Below are 20833 nucleotides of genomic sequence, written 5' to 3' on the forward strand. Positions count from 1 at the left end.
CTGTGTGTTTGTCTAGTCCCCAGATAGTAATCCTTTCTTTGAATATTCAAATCAAGCTATTCATGTTTGCCTTTATTTAGGTATTTTAGAATGTTATACCACACCGCACTTTGCCTTCCAGCTACTGCTGAGCTAGATCACATGCACATTTTGTGAGTTCACATGATGGCCTTGGTACTCGAAATGTCAGAACAATAGACTTTAGTGGCTCATTGTTATTGTTCAAGTGGACAAAAAAGTGGCTGTCAGATGCAGGAGGACATAAATATAATAGTTTGAGCTTCCTTATTGGTATTCTCCAACCTCATCTGGTAGCTCTTTTCAGGTCTGGCTTGAAAACTTTGGCTGTCTTCAACACTGATGTAATAAAAAAAATATATAATAAATTAATATATAGAGAGAGGCTTTGGTTAAGTCCCATTTATCATTATGGGCTTTGAAAGTCATTCACATTTTGGATCAACCAACAGGAAGGCACACATAGAAAGGGACATGGGTCAACCAATATTCAAAAATTATTTTTGTGTCAATATCAATCACATTTTGACTCTGCCCACAGAGAAAAATTACTTGAGCATTTATGGTGCTCAACGTGGGAGCAGCATCCGTGTTACTCTGTGGGCCAAGAGCAGCCAAACTATACTTGCTTGTTTTGTTCTCACCATAGAGCCGAAGTACTTTAATTGCTGACTTGCTCATTTGTGTACCTTCTAGTTTAAAAATACTGCATAGTGTAAGTAAGTAAAACTACTCAATTTTTCACGAAAATCACAAAAGTATACCTGATAAAATACACAGAAATAAAACTATAGATCAGATCCACTACAAATCACAAATAGGAATATAAAAGAAGCAAGTAGAGGACTGTGAAAATCTAAAAAGCATGATAAGATCACAGCATAAAAACAAGCTAAAAGTGACAAACCCCACTGCATAGTGCTTTACTAGAATCAAACACAAAACACAGCACATTATTTTTTGATTATTCAAGGGCCCCTGCAGGCCCAGAACGCTCAAAGGACTGTGCGAGAGGAGGAACTGGTGCTTACGAATGCCTTTAGTTTCCAAAGTTGAAGCACAAAGAGGTAGTAGAAGGCATAGACCATCTTGTTCTTTTGCGAAACCCCTAAACAGCAACCACATGCTGTGTGAGCCAGTGGGGCCACCTTTTTAAAGTCAATAATGAGTTCAGTTTCAGTTTCAGTTTCAAAATGCTTTATTCGGTTTGTACAAGTACAACCATATAGCAACATACATAAGTACAGTTTCAAATCATATTTATGTAAGTTAGATAATGAAACAATTAAAATTACATCGATATCCATGCCAATCTTATTTTAGTTCAATAAGGTATGTCTCATTTGAGTACAAGTTAGATTTGGTCATTATATACGTTTTAGCAGCAGTTGTTATAGAAAAAGTTAGTGCAAAAAAACGCCAATCTAAAGTGCAAAATCGGAAAGACCTATTATATGCATAAAGTGCTATTGACATGTGCAAATATGCAGTATTAAAGATAAAGTGCAACGTCTGTTTGATCGCTTTAAACATTTTAGCAACAATTTATTTACAATAGAGGTTTGTGCAAAACGCCAGTGCAAAAATGCAAGAACCGGAAGACAGTCATTACCATAAGGTACTTTCGGCAGGTGCAAATATGCAGAATAAATATAAAGTGCATATAAATAGATACACGTGTAAACAATGTAACTCAAACGATAAGTCATTAGATAGAATAAGACACATTCGTGACATGAAATGTAACAGCCAAGGGGTAAACGGGGGGAAAGGAGTCATATGATAATTGATTTCCTATGCCAGATACATTTTAAGATATAAGTGGCCACGCGATAACACACATCCGGGGAGGCCAAGTTAAACCACAATTGCATTGCGGCTCTTGTATTGCACATGTTATGTTCTAAAAATAATTGCTTCAGATAAAACTTTCTAAAACCAGTATGAAAATTACACAAAAGTAAAAAGTGGCAGATGCTCTGTTTGGATTTCCCATCACATGGACACAGACATAACCTGGGTTTTTTTACTGTAGGGAAAGCCACTAGATGGTGAACTATTCCCAGCCTCAGGCGAGCTAGAACAAAGCGATGGGAATTAATACTGACAAATGTAAGATAGGAGGGGAGACCTGTACTAAGGTTGTACTCCATGTATAATTTGAACGTACTTTGCATTGCATACTCCTTCATTCTGGTCCCTTTTACATGGTCCAAGTAAGTGGATTTGAGGTCACGCTTTGTTAAAACTGATTCTGGTAATATATCTTTAAAAATGTCCTGACCAAAGAGGGTCTTATACCAGGATTGAATATGTTTTAGCCAGGGGATTTTCGAGTGACGATCAAGTTTAATACAATCCATGATTACTTCCTGAGTGAACCTGGTTTCTTCTTTGGCCCATATGGACCGCCATAGGGACAGGGGACGCAATGCAATCAGATCTGTAACATAATTTATGCCTGACTCTCTGTGAGTAATCTCGTTTGAGGCAGAAACAGAGAGGCATAATAGTCGTTTTAGGTACTTGTTTTCCTCCTGCTGGATGGACAGGGCAATCTGAGGATTATATCCCCATATCCCTGCTCCATACAGGGCAGAGGACATACACCTTGAATTATAGATGGAGATCATCTCTCGGATTCTACGGCCCCCCAGTTTAGAGGCAAATCTGAAGATGCAATTTACATTTCTAGTCATCTTCAGACCAACACAGGATTGCTTGTTTACCCATCTCCCATCTCCTGAAAAGGTAATACCTAAATAGCAGAAATATTGGACAGCCTCAAGTTTATCCCCATCTAAAAAGAATGTCTTGTTTTTCTTCATTTTCTTTCCACAGGTCATAGTCATTGTCTTGCCCTTGTTAATTTTGAGCTTTCTGCCCTGAATAAAAATATGGAACTCCTCAATTAACTTTTGCAGCCCGTTCGCGGTCCTGAAAATCAGGACCGCGTCGTCCGCGTATAGAAGGATGGGTATTTGCTTTCCATTGATGATAGGGGCATCAGCATGAGATTCTTGTAAAAATTGGTCAACCTGATTGATAAAGAGGGAGAATAAAAGAGGGGCAAGCACGCACCCTTGTCGGATCCCTCTGCCAATTTTAAAAAAGGGGGTACATTCACCGTCTGTTCCGAATCTGACCTTACTTGAGAGATTACTGTACATTCTAGCCAGGAGGTGGAGGATTTCGGGTGGTGCGCCCATGGCAAGTAGTGTTGGCTAGAGCAGTGCGTGTTCCACCAAATCAAATGCAGAACTTAGATCGGCGAAGCACATAAACAAATTCCCTTCCTTGGCTTTTGTGTACTTGCCGATAATAAGTTCCAGGTTCACGCACTGCTCCATAGTACCTAAACCCCTTCGGAACCCGTAATGAATAGGCGAAAGAATATTATTGTCTTCTGCCCAGGACTCTAATCTCACCAAGAGTACTCGACTCAGAATCTTTAATGACGAGTCCAAAAGTGAAATTGGGCGATAATTTCGTGCTTCTGCCCTAGAGCCCTTTTTGAAGAGTGGCACTATAATAGATTGACCCCATGAAGTTGGCAACTTATCTTCAATTGCAGCATTAAAGTAGCGGGTCAAAATGGGGGCCCATAGGGTAATCTCATATTTGTAAAAGTCCACAGGGACCCCATCCGGTCCCGGGGCTTTCCCCCCCTTACTCTTCTCAATTGCCTCGATCACCTCGCATAATGTCACAGAAAACAATAATTTCTCCCATTTAAAACAGGTTGATGTATCAGTTAAAACATTGGAATTAGAAACAGAAGTAAAACCAGAGGTAAAATCAGAGTTAAAAATCCCTGTGAAGTGTGCTATCCAAGCCCGGCAGCTGACATGCGAGGTTAGTTCAGGAATGTTATCAATAATGAGTTTAATTCAGTTTTATCCCACTTAGAATCATCCTCCACTTCAATGCAAGTATATAGAAAAAATTACATTTCTGCCATTTATTTTAAATCTCCTCTGTTCCCAAATAGTGGGATGTATGGGAGACCTGGCGGGTTGTTCTCGTAAGGCCGATGACCATGATCAATTTGGGGCTGCCGTGATCATAGTAATTCTGCAACTGCTGTCCATTCTCTTCAGAATGCACTGTTGGCACTGAGTAATTCACTCAGACAGTTCAGGCCATGCCAAGCAGTGACTGGAAACCACAAAGAGACTTCCCGTAAAGCAAACAGTACACACCACATAGTGAATATGAATGCAGCTAATTGCAGAAGGCAGCCTGACTGCATACTTAGAAATGATAAGGAAGAGGTGGCCTGACTAAACACAGACACACACCAACTTATTTTAAGGAAGAATATTAGTAGTACTACAATTTTCAGTAGTGTTACATTCAAAATTAAAACTGTAACAACTACATACATCTCTGTTGCAACTGTGTATAATTCACCAAATGCAATGCGAGGGGTTACTAGCTGCTGCAGGGCTTAGCTCTGGTTGTGGTAGGGACCCATCTCCTGCATCTGCTTTTAAATATTAGTTGGTGGCCTGGCTGCATGGTTTACATTGCATCTGTAAGGTTTCAATTGTGCAGATTTCTGAGTAAGTTAAAAAGCCTGTGGCCTAGGCCTTATATCTGACAAACCGAGGGACAAGTCTTCTCAAATGATGATTTGCAATATTTTGTCGATAAAGTCAACGTGTTAGTGTTCTCTTGTGAGGGAATGGCCCCTGAGTAACTTTATTGCAGAACTCACATTGTAATTGGCTGTTTTTCCCTTGTTTGATGTAAAGCACTTCGTTGTCTATGTGGTGGAGTTAGTACTGAAATGACACAAAAAGCTACGATTAATAAATAATTTCTTTAAAGAGAGAAAACGCCGGTAACTGGGGATACTTTTCCTAAAATAAATGCCATAACATTCCACAATTTTAGTAGGAGCCTCAGAAGAAGTGGAAAATGACAGGCTAGCAGGCGGGTATTGAGAGTAGGCACACTGGTCGAGAAAGAGAGATAGAGCAAATTGACCACATGCATTCTTAACCCCTTTGCCGCGGGGGTAATTCCGGCGCGGGGGAGGGGGGGTGGCCGCAGCGCCGCAGTGCTCGTGACGAGCCCAGCACGTCATGAGTCACAGTGGAGCTGTGCTCATGACGAGCTGGGCTCGTCACAACCCCGCCCACTGATTGATTCTCCCACAGAGGCGGGGAATCAATCGCACGTGGAAGGGCCGTGGCCAATATGACAAGCCCAGCTCGTCATGAGCACAGCTCAACTGTGACTCATGACGATCTGGGCTCGTCATGAGCATGGAAGGGGCTAAAAACAAGACTAAGTAATTGTCCCTGCAGTGGCGGCTCCTCTGCTAAGACTGCTTTATATCAGTGAAATAAAGGGAAAATAAAATGATAATAATTCATGTTCTTATTTTGTCCTACTTCTGGCAGCTTTGCGTGAGGGGGCGGGGCGGGGAAGGAGTGGAACACCCTCCTAAGCTAGGTGCGCAATGACTTCTTGGCCGGCCCGAAACAGTCTTGAGCACTTCCCATGTTCTCCATGCAGGCTGCATTACAGTCTGCGTGGAGAGCATGCCCAATATCCCAGTCAGCGTCTGAGAGCCGAAACACAGGGCTCAGATCAATCACAGTGCTGCTAAGGCAGCATTGTGATTGCCTGACTGGGAGCCTGGGTGTGCTTCCTGTTCAGGCCAAAGAGGGAGGACTATGGAGGAGAGACACGGCGAGGAAGCGGCAAGAAGGTACTTTTATAATTTGTATTTTATTTTTGTATACCCGCTTCTCCTGCATCCTCACACCCTCCCGCCCCTGCTCCTCCCTACCTCTGATACATGTTGGCCGCTGCTGTGTTCATGCCCAATGCAAAAGCCATGGATGACTACGACTTGCCCAAATATAACAATACAAACCTCTCACCAAACATTGACAAGCTGTTCATGGATAGAGATGACTGACACTCTGCACATTACACTTGGTTCATCCTTTTGTAGCTTTGCCCAGTTCATGACTTGATCCGAGATAGAGGTCATGGTGTGCAAGGCGTAATAAAGGTTTAAAGCAATCAAGGCGGTATGAAATAGAAGACATAGATAATGGAATCTCTAGACTATGGTTGGTAAAATAATCTCAAACTTTATAAAATATTTCCAACAGGCCAATATGAATTTAGGATTAGAGTCTATGGGTCTTATTATGACTTCGGTGGTCTCGGAGCGGGGCTGCCATGCTGTTCCCCTGCTACGAGACTGCCAAAGCCATTAAAGACCGCCCACCAGAGTACAACTTATTTTTACTGGTGGTGGTTTGGTGGTCCCACTGCGGTGCCTTTGAAAAGGCAGTTCCAATAGGGCATGGACTGTCAAGTCCATGCCCTGCAGGAACTGGGGGAGCATTTGCACAGGGGGCACAACATGTGCCCCCTGCATGCACCCCATAGCACTGAGGAAACAATGGTGCAGGTAGTGCCCCTTTGGTTCCTCAACGCCAGACTTTTCATGGCAGCCACACCGACATGAAAAGTGTGGCAGTGAGGAAAAAACTAATATGCTTGGCAGTGCTGCAAAGGCAGGGACAGAATATTAGGCACCTCAGTCTGCTGTGCCACCGCCAGGGATCGTGGATCCCTGGCCACAGCAGCGGTTCCATGGGGGTCCAACTGCCACAGTCCTAATGCAGCAGACAGCGAATCGCTACCTCGGGTTCGGCGGTCCGTTGGACTGCCTAACTTTTAATAAAGCCCTAAATATGAAAATATGCACTTATTGTTTATTAAAGTAAATGTGCATTAACGAAGTGTCCTAAAAATGACTGTTTCTTTGACCTATTTAGAGCATCAAGAGCCTGATTTATCAAAGTGTGTTTTTGTAAATTGGAAAGGATGGTAACAATTCCCTATTTGTGAATCTTATTTACAAAAAGTGAATCACTGCTTGCATATTGCGAACATTGCAGTGTCTGCGAATTATGACATCAAAGATTCAGAACATGTTGTTCAATCACTCATTCTGAGCCTCAGAGAGCAGCAGATCTCGACAGCTCTTCCAATCTTCTTTAAAGATTGTCCAAACAGGAGCTACAGGAGGGAATCAGCATAATAAAGGGAAAATCTAATGACAAGGAGTTCCAAATGCTGGTTGAGGATGCAGATGATGCTGTCCTGATGGCAAGGACCCCCGTGGCAATGCAAACTATGATCACATCGTTTTCCACCTTCATGACCAATCTAGATTTGAAGGTGAACTGCACCAAAACCGCTTCTATGAACTGTGGCGCTACCGTTAAGCAGAGGAAAAGAACTATGTTTATTGATAAAAAGCCACTGGATCATGTCTCTAACTTTCTTACTTAGGAATACTGTTTGACTGCACAGTGCAATGGAATTGTGCAGTCAAAAGTAGACACATGTTATTTGCCAAGTCAATAATGGCCCTGAAACCCTTCAGCAAAAAGATGGGAAAGAAACCTGTTAATGTGCTCCTACGCATCTATAGAGCCAGTTGTGTGGCGGTGGCTACTTATGGTGCGGGAATTTGGGGCTATTCTAACGTGACCAGCTTGCAGCGAGCTGAGAATAGCTTTTTGAGATATCTCCTCACTATCCCAGAGAGTACGTCGACCCACAACTGCCACAATGAACTTGGTATGCCCTACCTAGAAGATCTTATTAGGGTCCAACCTGTTCTTTTGTGGCACAGGGTCTGGACCACCAATGAGTGTCATCTGAACCGTCTCGTACTGGGGGACGCCATGAAGCTTGAGGGCGTCCATCGAGAGAAATGGTTGAGATATATCAAAACTTTCTGTGGTAGCAATAATTATCCTGAATTTTATGATGATCCCATGTCAATGGCTAAAACCCCTAGGAAAGAGCTAAAAAGGTTATGTATTGCTCACCTGGTGAACTTAAGATATCAAACTGAATTGACTAAAAGTACTGTGATTGCTCACCAACTTACCTTAAGTGCACAGGCTATACAATCCTACTTAACCTTACTGATGACAGCACACGAACGGTTTCTGCTGATAAGATTCAGATTTGGGATTCTTTTCATACTGTTGAGTTTTCCCGCCATCACTGATTGGTCTACTGGTATATGCAAATGCCCCTGTGACAATTCCTCAATCCAATCGGATATTCATATTTTATTTTTCTGTAAATATTATACTGTACCTAGAAAAAGGTGGATCTTGCCCATTTTAAAATACTTGAATCTCAGACAGTGTCGACCTGCCTTTCTAGCAATTCGGAAGCTCGACGACATATTTTGAGTGGCATCTGTTTCTGTATTCCTTAGAAATGTTTTTCACTCAAGACAGACGATAACTGTTTAAAAGTGTTTTTTAATTATTATGTACATTCATGATATTTGTAATCAAGTTAGAACTGTGATTTTATGTACTTTTATGGTTATCAATGTTTTATAACCGAATAAAGTCTTTTTGAATTGAATTGAATTGAATTGGTTGAGGAGTATATTGGAATGAAAGATGGCTTGGCAAGTCCTCCCATAAAGTCCTAGAGTCTACAAAAAGTATATATGGAGAAGAGTCTGATGGAGCAGGGTTTTGTGAAATAAAAACTTGCTTGGATCAAACTTCTCATTGGGTGAATAATTAACAAAAATGGTGTGAAAATGAACTGTGCAAAACTAAAAAAAAGAAGATGAAAACTGCGCAAGTGCATGCTTGAAAGAAACATAGTGTTTCTAGTACTTTTATAGTAGGCCACAAATGTAAATGAATAATGCAGAAATAACAGCAAAAAAGAATAATAATAATAATAAAAGACATAATAGTTTCTTTTTACTAACTGTTTGAAAATATACATAACGTGCTGCAAAGAAGCATTATTAATGGAGTTTTGCAAAGTGACAACGATACTCACATGTGTATTTTTTTTCTTGTTTTTTTTAGTCTTCAATTGCCTTATTGCCACCCTTCTTCTTAAGAAACCGCCCTGAGTTTTCAACCTCATTCGCTTGATACAAGGGGGGGGAGGTAGATTAAAGCTTAGGGGAAAAAAGGCCCCCTACTACCGGATCATACTCGAGTACCACTGGAGGGCCTTCTCCCCCAGCCACAAAGTCAAATCCTTTCCCTGTCTTCCTGCATAAACAGGGAAGATTTCCACCAGCCGAGGCAGATAAAGGCATAATCATTGGACTATAAAACCAAAAACCCCAACCCTCAGCCAAATCGTGCTAAAAAGGGCTTCCAGAAATTATAACTCCTTCTCGTCTGATCCAAAATATCCAGCTTAGCAACAAATCTCATTGATTGTAGTCAATCACCCTCCATTGGGGCGGCAGGGGTGACCCTTAGCGTACATAGCTTTCTTCGAGTCAAGAGCACAGTATAAAATACAAGCTTCACACTGTCACTCATGCCCTTACCTAGCAGATGTAATCTTCCAAATATAACCAGCTCAGCGCTTACCTCGATCTGAAGATCTAGGACAGTAGACAGGCAACTACTCACGGCCTCCCAGAAGGTCTCAATCTTCGGGCACTGCAAAAACATGTGCAAATCATCTTCGTTCGGTATTCTGCACTTAGGAGACATCACCACTCCATCTGAGCCAAATTTTTCGTGGAGTCCAGTAGGCCCTATGCACTGTAAAAAAAGTGATTCCTCCTTAAATATGCGGGTTTTACTGTTTTTTAAAGCATAGACATTGTTTCTTACCATTGGTCTTCAGTCGCGATCTCTGGCAAGCAGCTTCCCCACAAGCTCTCTGGTAGCGTAAAAGGACCATCCTCCATCCCGAGCATCAACCAATACCATAGCTCAATTTCATTTTTAAAAATACGATTAGAAAAAAGCTTCTCCTCCAGTTCATTAGAGGTGCCTATTAAGCCGCCCGATACTGCGTACCAACTTTAAACCTGGAGGAATTTAAATCTAGAAAAGCTAGGGCCCCACTCCTCCTCACACTGACCCCGCAAAATTAATTGTCCTTCCAGAAATAACTGCTTTCATCTCAAAAGACCCATCTCCTTTAAGGGTCGAGCCAATAAGTCCTTAGTCCAAAGTGGGGACCCTGGTGCATCCCATATCAAAGCTTGCTGGCTAAAATATGGAATTTTTAAAGCCCTTCTGATTCTGTACCATGTTTCTGCCATATCCTTTAAAATCTTTAGTCTGACCTTCTTAAAGTATTTCGGGTCAGCAAATTCATACATAAACCCACTTTCAGCACTTTTCTGCTTCTTGCATGTGTATTTGTTTTGCCTAGAGCACATTTCACTGTTCCGCAGAAAAGGCCTTGAGAGTATTTTTAGGTTTAATTTGCTTAGTAAAACGTAGGCTGTAGAAACATTTATTTCGTCCTTCGTGAGTTCCTGATGAGGGCCAAGGCTGTGTGTAGGAAGTAATGAACATTTTGAATGGAATTTCTTTGCCGAGCAGAGTATGTGAACACTTGTACTGTGCGTTTGATACATTGCAAGTTGGACAATTGTATAAGCCATGGAATAGATATCCGGGTTTCCTCTGGTGAAGGTCGATGACAGAAGTTTTCTAAAGACAAAGGAACTGTTGAAAAGTTAGGCACATCGAAAGTGGAGTGAACAGACGCCCCCTGGTCTTGACCAATGGGGTTAAAGGATTTTACGTGTGATGATACATGGGGTGCTGGATCTTTAGTGAATTAAGGTATAGCTATTAGTAATGAAATGTTTGTAGTGGGAGATGCTTGCGAAGAGTTTTGTTAGGTTTTCTTTGTAAGAGGAGAGAACTGTGTTGCTATTTTCCTACCTTAATTGGCTGGCTTTTGTTTTGCTGATCCTGACTCTTTGACTTTGCTCCCCATATTCTTTTAAGGGTTCCCCAGTTTACTCTCTCGGCCGGAGAGTGGCTTTTTACCTTATAGCATTTATGATATTCTGAATTTGCATTAATCTTATTTTCCAAATGTCTTTCATATTTTGTCTCTTTACCTAGCCACTCTCTCAAGACATGGATATTTAAGATGTGTTTAATGAATTACTATTTTGTTATTTGACTTGTATGGTGATCTATGATTCAATCTGTATTGTGCTTGATGAGCAGTCACATTAATTTAGATAAAAGCATATTAATTAGTATCCAGAGTCTGTCGTTATTAATGTCAAATGGTTATATTGAATAAGTATTTCTTTGTTTAGGTCATCATTTTAGAATACTGTCAATCTTTTGCCAATCTCTAACAACTAAAAGATTCATTGGTGAGTAGAGAAGATCAATATAGAATTGGTGATATTGGTTTAAACTCATGCAGCGTGAAAGGGACTGGTAGATATTAAATCCAGATGGTAAAATTGGCAAAAGCCCCTTCCGCTGCATCAAATGTAAACCAAGATGAATGACTGTTTATCTTGTATTCTTTAAAGGTGGAACAACCTTAGGTCAAGAACAAAAGAAAACAAACAAACAAAGTGTGTCGAATGTTAGCAGATAGCCAGCTGAAAATAAATCATATATAGTCAAAAATCCCTGTTTGGGCCATATCTCTGTGTTTCATTGGGGAATAGTGTTATTAAAGGCTACCGATCCCAAGGGAGGGACCGCGGAGGCATAGAGGGATCTATGTCTGTAAAGTGCTTGTGACTGTCTGAGGCTGTACAATGCTACGGAAAGAAGAATGAATGAAATTAAATTTCTATAGCGCGTAACTACCCTGAGGCCTCGTAGAGCTTTTGGACCGAACATGCAGAGGGCACATCATGTTAGAGCATAGCACTAAATATTTGGGTTTTAAGAAGTTTAAGGAAGACCAGTATGTTTGGTTCCCCTCGCAGAGTAGGGAGAGAGAGTTCCAGAAGTTTGAAGCATTCAAGGAAAAAGAACCTCCACCCAATCTATGTACTTTCCTTGTGGTGGCGAGGAAGGCGGAGCTAGAACAAAGACTCCTGGAAGGTTGGTATGGGGTGACCAGGGAGTGGATGATGGCTGGGCCCAATTTCCAAATGGCTCTATGAGCCAGGCACATGGCCTTAAATTGTATCCTGGCCTGAATCTGGAGCCAATGAAGATTCCTCAGAGTGGGTTTCGCTGATTGTCTCCGGGAGATCTGAAGAAGTTGGCGGGCCGCACAATTCGGGATCACTTGTAGTTTCTGGATAGTGGACTGAGGGGGCCTAGATACAGAGCATTCCCATAATCCAAGCAGGATAGTATGAGGGCTTGCACCATAATCCTTCTCCCCTAGGAAGGAAGCAGAGGAAGGATTTTTCTTAACATTCTCATAATGCCAAAACATGGGGCAGAGAGCTTGGTGGCTTGATGATTGAAACTGAGGGCGCTGTCAATCCACATGCCTAAGATCTTAATCTGCTGCTTTGGGGATGGAATAGGGCCAAGACAGGTCGGTCATATGAGTGCCGACGAGGGTGATGGAGGTTTGCCCAAAAACATCAATCCGGTCTTGTCCCCATTTAGCTTAAAATGAGATAGTTCCATCCGTTCGGCTGCCGCCTATAGGCAGGTATCTAGAGAGCAAGATGATCCCTCAGGGTGGTTTAATGCTGCAACCAGTTGAGTATCATCTGCGTAGGTGATGATCTGCTGTGCCCCGCCCGCCGGATCCGCTTGGTCCACGGATCTCCTGTGCCCCCTGCCACCAGCTTGCTTCGCCGCCTTTTTCGTCTTTTTTCCTGCCGTTTTGCCCTAGCCCCCTGTGCTCCCCCTGTCTCTCGACCAGCCCCGGCCGCGTTTCCCGCCACCTCCCCGCGGCTGCCCCCCTGCGGGCCCGCCCCCTTCCCTCGCTCGCCCTCCCCATTCGCCACCCCGCTCCCCCTCCCAGCTACCCCTCCCTCGCTCCGCCCCCCCCCCCCACTCTCCTCATATGGCAGAGTGGCCAACGCGCAGCGTGCACGCGCAGCGTGCTCGCGCAGCGGGCGCGCCGATTGTGCGCCGAAGGCGCGCCAAAGGTAAGCCCGTCTGCGCCCGTCCGTGCCTGGACCGCGCCCAGTGCCCGAACCCCTGGCCCCTGAGGACCGCAGCCCACCCGCCAGACGTACGCCGCCGCCACCCTCAACGCACTCAACACCGGCCGAATCCCGGGATGCTACCGAGCCACTCCGAGACGCACCCACGGACCCTTCAGCTGCCACGCCTGCAAGTTCACCTGCATCCGGACCTGCCCCGCACCAGCACCCGCCAAGCCGAACACCAGCAGCAACCACCTCAAGTGCATCCTGCTCAACACCCGCTCCGTCCACAGACACGCCATCGAACTCTGGAACCTCCTCGACACCACATCTCCAGACGTTGCCTTCCTCACGGAAACCTGGATGAACGACTCCTCAGCGCCCGACATCGCCATCGCCATCCCAGAGGGATACAAGATCACCCGGAGAGATCGCGACAACCAGACTGGAGGAGGCATCGCCATCATCCACAGGGACACCATCCGCATCACGACCAACACCGACGACACCCTGACTACCGCCGAACAACTACACTTCCAGATCCACACCGATCCCAAGACCACCCTCAGAGGCACCCTGATCTACCGACCCCCGGGACCACGCACACCATTCAGCGAAGACATCGCCGACTTCATCAGCCCGCACGCCCTCCCCTCCGTTGACTACATCCTCCTGGGGGACATCAACTTCCACCTGGAGAACAACAACGACCGCAACACCACCACCCTGCTTGACAACCTCACCAACCTCGGACTCAAGCAGCTGGTAACCAACCCCACCCACCTCGCCGGACACACACTCAACGCCGTCTTCTCATCCAGCAAAGACATCGCCTTCAGCCACGCCACTGGATTCCACTGGACGGACCACAGCTGCGTCCACTTCACCTTCAGAAGAACCACGATCCACCACCACCAGCAACAGGTTGCTCGAAGAAGCTGGAACAAGATCACAGCCGACCAGCTCGCCGCTTCCCTGAGCCAGCACCCTCCCGCCAGCTCAGCGAACCCCAGCCAGGCTGCCGACAACCTCACGAAGTGGATCAGCACCTGCGCGGACAAACTCGCCCCACTGAGGACCCCGCCCAGCAGACCCGGCAGCAAGAAGGCCCCATGGTTCACCGACGAACTCAAGAGCTCCAAGAAGAACTGCCGAGCCATCGAGAAAGCCTGGAGAAGGGAGCCAACACCGGACAACATGACCACCCTCAAGCTCACCACCCGGAAACACCATCAACTGATCCACGCCACCAAGAAAACAGCATTCAAGGACCGGCTGGACAACAACGCACACAACTGCAAGGAACTCTTCAACATCGTGAAAGAGCTCTCCAACCCCAACGCCGGAAACAACGACATCACCCCATCGCAAGACCTCTGCAACTCCCTCGCCTCCTACTTCCACAACAAGATCGCTGACATACACAACAGCTTCATCCCACAAACAACGCTCCCCACGACCGCACCAACGCCCCCCACCACCAGCCTCAGCGCCTGGACCCCGATCAACACAGAAGACACCATCCGCACGATGAACTCTATCCACTCCGGATCTCCGACCGACCCCTGCCCTCACCACGTATTCAACAAGGCCGACGCTGTCATCGCACCCCACCTGCGGGACATCATCAACACCTCCTTCGACACCGCCACCTTCCCTGAGAGCTGGAAGCACGCCGAACTCAGCGCTCTACTAAAGCAACCAACAGCGGACCCCACCGAACTCAAGAATTACCGCCCCATCTCGCTCCTTCCGTTTCCAGCCAAAGTCATCGAGAAGACTGTCAACAAGCAGATGGCCGCCTTCCTCGAGACGAATGGATCCCTCGACCCCCTCACAATCTGGCTTCCGAGCCAACCACAGCACCGAGACCGCCCTCATCGCTGCCACTGATGACATCCGAGCCCTACTGGACAACGGAGAAACAGCGGCCCTCATCCTCCTAGACCTCTCCGCAGCATTCAACACTGTCTGCCACCATACCCTAGTGCAGCGCCTCAGCAACGTCGAAATCCAGGAGAAGGCACTGGAATGGATCATCTCCTTCCTCGACGGAAGGACACAGAGAGTCCGCCTACCACCGTACAAGACAGAGGCCACCGAAGTCATCTGCGGCGTCTCTCAAGGATCCTCGCTCAGCCCCACCCTCTTCAACGTCTACATGAGCCCCCTTGCGGCCATCGCACGCCAACACAACCTCAACATCATCTCCTATACCGAAGACACCCAGCTGATCCTCTCCCTGACCAAGGACCCCGCCGCCGCCAGAGCCAACCTCCACGAAGGGATGAAAGACGTAGCCGAGTGGATGACGACCAGCCGCCTGAAACTGAACTCAGACAAGACGGAAGTCCTCATCCTGGGCTCCTCGCCCTCCACCTGGGACGACTCCTGGTGGCCCCCTGCCCCGGGCACCGCACCCAAACCGACAGACCACGCACGCAACCTGGGCTTCATCCTGGACTCCTCCCTCTCCATGACCAGACGAGTCAACGCCGTCTCCTCGTCCTGTTTCAACATCCTGCGCATGCTACGGAAGATCTTCCGGTGGATCCCCACCGAGACCAGGAAGACGGTCACCCAGGCCCTCGTCACCAGCCGACTGGACTACGGCAACGCCCTCTACGCCGGAACCACCGCCAAGCTCCAGAAGAGACTCCAGCGGATACAGAACGCCTCAGCCAGACTCATCCTCGACATCCCCCGAAGCAGCCACATCTCCGGACATCTGAGAGACCCGCACTGGCTCCCCGTCAACAAGAGAATCACCTTCCGTCTCCTCACCCACGCACACAAAGCCCTACACGACCAAGGCCCGAGCTACCTCAACAACCGCCTCAACTTCTACGCTCACAAACGCCATCTCCGATCAACCAGTCACGCCCTCGCCGCCGTCCCCCGCATCCGAAGAGCGACAACAGGAGGAAGGTCCTTCTCCTACCTGGCCGCCAAGACCTGGAACTCCCTCCCTCCCTCCCTCCCGACCTGTGCCTGACCCAAGACCAACTCTCCTTCAGGAAGAAGCTCAAGACCTGGCTGTTCGAGCAGTAGCGCCCCCCCCCCAATTTCCTTGATACCCTCCGGGTGAGTAGTGCGCTTTATAAATGTCTTTGATTGATTGATTGATTGATGATCTTTATATCAAATGGAATGATTATCTCTGTCAATGGAGCCATATAAGTGTTAAAAAGTGTGAGACTCAGGGAAGACCCCTGTGCCACCCCACAGCTAAGAGGCCACCGGTTGGAAGTGGCAGTACCCTCAAAGACTTGAAATACCAGTCTCTTAGATAGGACTGGAGCCAGGTAAGTGCCAGATTAGTCATGCCAAGATTTTGTAATCGCTCAAGCAGGATGTTATGATCAACAGTGTCGAAGGCGGAACTGAGATCTAAAAGAATGATTGCTGCTGAGCTGCCCTGGTCCAGAAGTCTCCTTGCCTCCTCTGTTACTGCCAGAAGGACCGTCTCTGTTCCCAGCAGAGAACAAAATCCAGTTTGGGAGACATGGAGCAAGTTGTTGGACTCCAAATACTGGACTAGAGTCGAGTCTGTATGTCTCTCAATCAGCTTGCTCAGCCAGGGAAGGAGAGAAATAGGTTGATAGTTGGTCATGTTGGAGTGATCTAGTTTGGGTTTTTTCAGAAGGGCTCTGACCTGCGCGCATTTCCAGGCTAGGGGTACCGTACCAGAGGAAATGGAGGAGTTTAGAGTGTCCAAAATTACTGGGTGGGTGGCATTCATAACTAGGGAGAGGTGCTGCGGAGGAGCAGGGTACACAGGGAAGCCCGAGGTTACACTGGTAATAAGTGTATCCAGGGAAGCAGCGTCTAATAGAGGGAACTCTGCTAAGGAGCACTGTAATTCGAGGGGCAGACTTTTACTCTTGGGAGCTGTAGACTCAGACTGACGGGGAGGGAAAGATTGACATATTAGGCTAATTTTTTAAGGAAAATATTGAGCTAAGTTGTTGCAACGAACTGGTGCATCCTCTATGTTTGGAGGTTTATGTGGCATGGTGGAAAGAGATTTAGCAATATCTCTTTCGGTGAATTGGCAGCTGCATTAATCCTCTTCTCATAGAACGAAGTTTGGGTGATTTTGATTTCTGCCTTATAGCTCCTAATTGCCTCTCTATAATATTTTTTCCTCTCTTCTGCTAAATTCTGTCTCCATCTCCTTTCAAATTTTCTGCAAATGTGCTTAAGCTCCCTTAATTGGGGGGAAAACCATGGTGCCGATTTTTGTTTGGCTCTCTTGTAGGAAGGTTTTTAGGAAGTAATGAGTCCAGTGAGCTTTGGATCCAAAGATTGAAGTTATTATTTGCCCTCTCAGGATTGGGATCGCAATAGGGTCTAGTGAAGAGGTCTTCAAACTTTTGTAGGCCTAGTCCCCCAGCTGAATTTTGTTAGATGTTGGGCCCCCCCACGACCTGACGGAAATGTCTGTAATTGACCCCACCACGCACATATTCCGGGCATATCCAGCAAATAATGTTCAGTACAAAAGGAGCATCTGGTTGGAGATCTTCTATTAGGAGTGCAAGTTTGACTGAGTGATTAGGAAGAGAGCAACAGTTTAATAAGAAGAGATTTAGGGGAGGGCCAAGAGGAAGTGCATCCTTACTGTGGGGTTGAAACTTAAAATTACAGTGGGAACAACAGGATGGACTGCTAACGATGTTTAGAGAGTGTAGGCAGTTGATACCAGTAACCCCTCTCATGGCATGCAATGTCTGAGCACTATAGAAGAGATTATTTGCTTGGAAACTGCCAGGGGTCATGGCCCCTGGTCCCTGTCCGGCGCAGATGGGCTTGCCTTTGGCACACCGGTTTGACATGCTGCCTATGTATTGGCCCAACTTAAACGCTGACCTCCTGTCTATGCCCCCAACCGGAAGTGAGGAGACCGCCTACACACTCCACAACAATCAGGTAAAACCTGCGGTGGACCGGGGTGCGGCGGGAGCGCAAAGGTGCTGCCAGGAAATGCAGGCAAGTGTAGCAATAAAGGAGAAGTAGAATAAAAGTAGATTAAAATGCGGCAAAAGTGAACAGGGAGCAAGTAAAAGAAATAGCAGGTGCCCTTACAAGCATGTCCTCCTACATGCACGCGTCCGCTGCCCTGCGGGCTGGTGTGCTGCCTATGTACTCCCCCAACTAACACGCTGACCTCCTTTCTCCTCCCCCAACCGGAAGTGAGGAGACTGCCTACACCATCCACAACAATCAGATAAAACCAGCGCTGGACCGGGGTGCGGCGGGAACGCAAAGGCGCTGCTAGGAAATGCAGGAGAGTGTAGCAACAGAGGAGAAGTAGAATAAAAGTAGATTAAAATGCGGCAAAAGTGAACAGCGAGAAAGTAAAAGAAATAGCAGGTGCGCTTCCAAGCGTGTCCTCCTGCTTGTGCGCATCCGCTGCCCTGCGGGTCTGGTGTGCTGCCTATGTACTGCCCAAACTAACAAGCTGACCGCCTGTCTCTGCCCCAACCAGAAGTGAGGAGACCACCTACACCCTCCACAACAATCAGGTAAAACCTGCGGTGGACCAGGGTGCGGCAGGAACGCAAAGGCGTGATGAGGGATCTCGTTTTACCATCTGATCTCTTAACAAAGCAATTTTGATCATCCTTTATAGAATGAAGGTCTCATATGGGCCCTGCGAGAGAAAATATGGAAATAAGCTAAATTGACCATTTTTCACCATACACAGTCAGTAAGTGACAGCCCACACATTCCTTGAACCACCCCTGCATATAGGCCTAGACCAAAGGCCACTGCCTCATGTTACCACTTTTTGATAAAAAAAATCCACTAGGCCCTAATGAATTCAAACATGCATTTCTGTTGCGCTGAACACAACAAGGTAGCTTGAGTAACCATAAGTACAGTAACTTTCCACAATCGCAAGACACCCACATACACATGTACACAGGACCAGCTGGTACAAGTTGGTACATCTTGGACCATTGCTTCATTATTGTTCTGAAAGATTTCAAACTTGCCTACATGAAACCACACCTGTATCTTGCGATAGTAGCACCTGTTTTAAGTTCCCCTCTCATATATATTTTTAGAGATATGTACGTGACAAGATATTCTTTGTTTATATTTTGCGGTCAAGCTTGGCCAACCACCCGCTCAACCACCTGACCATTTCCGTGTCCTAGGACATGCGGTCAGCCACCTATACCAGAAAGTACGTCAGTGCGGTCAAGCTATTCTGCATTTCACAGGTATAATAGGTCCGACACACCACCTAGACCCCAGAACTTTGCTGGTGTGTCCAACACATGCGTGGGTTCTCCGGCCGGCCGTTTATCTGATTTGAGACTTCAAAGCCTTTCTCTCAGGTGGTACCTCCCAATCTAGATAGCCTAGTTGTCTTTTTTAATCTTTGATTATTTTCGTTATTTTTCATCCACACCCAATTCCTTGCATCTAAGGTCTCTTAAAATGATAAATCTTGCATGGCTAGTTTACTTTAGAAAGGTTTGCCTATAGGCACTCGAATATCATAAAGTGTGTTTAGTATCTTTGATTCTCTAACTGATTTCAATTATGCCTTTTTAGCAGATGCTCATTCCAGCTTGTCTTTCGAAATTGTGATAATTATAAATATGATCGTGTGTTCTATTCCTGATGGAGTGAAGTTAGGTTTCTTAGTGGCTTTTGCTTAGTTATATGAAATTATATGCATTTATTGATATACTTGTGACTTAACGAATAAAAGTGCCACTTCAACATGAACCTTCGTCATCTCATATCTTTCTTCCTTGTTTCTCAGTGAACAGGTGCTTCGGTGGCTGGTGGACACAGTGACCACACCCAAAGGGCATTTAACCTCCCTTTGTCAGCTGGCAATCCACGAATTCATCGTACCGTGACTGTTCTTGCCTGTGGTGGATCTTGAACGCTTCCACGAACTGCCTCCGAGTGTCCTGTCTCCGCCCATTGCGGACCACATGTAAGCCAAGGATTTTTGTTTTTTTCTCCTTGAATATCCTTGGTCTTTGCTATGTGGGTGTGAGGCGGACTCTTTTGAGGTGTCTCTGGCTGCTTTCCTGACCCAACGTAGCAGTCTTTCTGGTCACGATTAACACCCTCTCTCTCTCTATCTCTTTGTGTGGTCATGAGTTGACGTTTTTTGTCAGATAACAGTGTTGGTTTCTCTTGTACACGTCCTGTGGGTTCAGGTCTTGTGGGTTGCATGTTTACCCCCTCCGGTTCAAGTCCAAGGGATGGTTCTAGGTTTTGTGGGTTTCATATTCTAGGTTTTTCCCCTCCAGTTCAAGTCCAAAGGACGAGTCCTATGGTTCTTGAATTCAAGGTTTGAGTCCCTATGTTTCTTCTAGGGTTGCATTGCATTGCTCGTGTGTCCTTTGGTGCATAGGCGCTACAGTTTTCTAATGTGGATTGTGGTTTTATATTACATTTGCATAATGTGTTCTTACATTGAATAATGTGCTTCTCCATTGCATTGTATTGCGGGGTTTGAATACCCTCCTTTGCACATATATATTCCTTCGTCTGTGCTAAATATTGATATTTCGATTGCATTTTTGTCTTCCTCTCCGATTCATGGTATTTGTATCTTTTTCTCTTCCACTGACGTTCTTTTCTTCGCCTTCTGCCACCTATTTCTTGCCTGTGCCTTTCCACACAGGCCCGTCCCCCACCCTCTCTTCCATGCGGGCTGCCTCCATGTGCCCGCCCTGTCCTTTTGACTATCATTACTTCCCTTCTTTCCCCATTTTCATCTCTTCTCCTCCTCATGACATTTTACTGCAAGGATTGGGTGTAACTATTTTGTTCTTCGTTAAGCTTTTCATTCTCTCTCACCGTCTGGTTTTTTCAGTGCGTTCTGCACAGTCCCCAAAAGAGGAAGTCACTTGTGGTCTTTGCAGATTCCATCCTCCTCTTCTACCC

Source organism: Lissotriton vulgaris, chromosome 8, assembly GCF_964263255.1.
Source record: "Lissotriton vulgaris chromosome 8, aLisVul1.2, whole genome shotgun sequence".
Classification (NCBI taxonomy): Eukaryota; Metazoa; Chordata; class Amphibia; order Caudata; family Salamandridae; genus Lissotriton; species Lissotriton vulgaris.